The following is a 954-nucleotide window of genomic DNA, read 5'->3' as shown; positions in this document are numbered from 1 at the left end:
CTAACTCTACAATAAATCTGTGTAAGAAGTCTCCTAGTAACTTCCCACTCAGATGCACTGACATGAAAATGGATCACCATTGGATTTTCTCCCCACAATTACCATGCTAGGATGCCATAGCAAATTACCACATGCAGATTGGTTTAAACCAACATTGCCTTTCCTCTCTAGAAGTCATAAATCCAAAGTGCAGATGTTGGCACTACTGGTTTATTCTGAATGATGGAGAATCCTCCTTGAGGTTTATCTCCTTGCTGATAGTGGCTTGGTAGCCATTGTTCTTTTCCACTTTTGACATAGCATTGTTCCTGTATGTGGGTCTGTAGGAAAATGTCCTTTTTTTAAGGATACTATCCACATTGGATTAGTGATCCTGTTACTCGGGAATGACTAATTACTAACTATATTAAAGTCTATGGCAATGTTTTGGCACCATCTGATTATTGAGGAAACAAAATTCAAATGGTAACAGATTGTGAATTCAAAAATCCATTTTTGTTTGATGCAAGTTTGAATTCAATATAATAAAATTTGCAATAAAATAACAGTCTGAGGTCAATAGAATAAAACTTGAAATTAAATTAAAATAAATGTTTCCCATGGATGATAGTTTATTTTCATAAATGCTGTGTGTTATTTTTTGTGGAGAATGCGTGGAATGTAGCAGATATTTTCAAGACTATTATTTGGCCAAAACATTTAACACTAGTGCATATCATCTAAAAGAATAAATTTGAAAGTAAGTGTATAGATTACAAAAGATATTAATAACTGCTACCTGGGAGTTATGTTGTATTGTTAGTTTTTAATTTTACTTGCACCATTGCTATTTGTTCTAAAGTGGTTAAAGTATGCATTCATTTTTGAATACCTCATATGTATTATACTTTGTTTTATATTAGTTGATATTAATTTATAACTCTAGTGTATTAAAGTGTTTAATAACATGGATTT

This window comes from Megascapheus bottae, chromosome 1 (genome assembly GCF_031878675.1).
Source record: "Megascapheus bottae isolate mThoBot1 chromosome 1, mThoBot2.hap1, whole genome shotgun sequence".
NCBI lineage: Eukaryota > Metazoa > Chordata > Mammalia > Rodentia > Geomyidae > Megascapheus > Megascapheus bottae.
The sequence above is the reverse complement of the archived record's forward strand: the minus strand, read 5'-3'. Positions refer to the sequence as shown.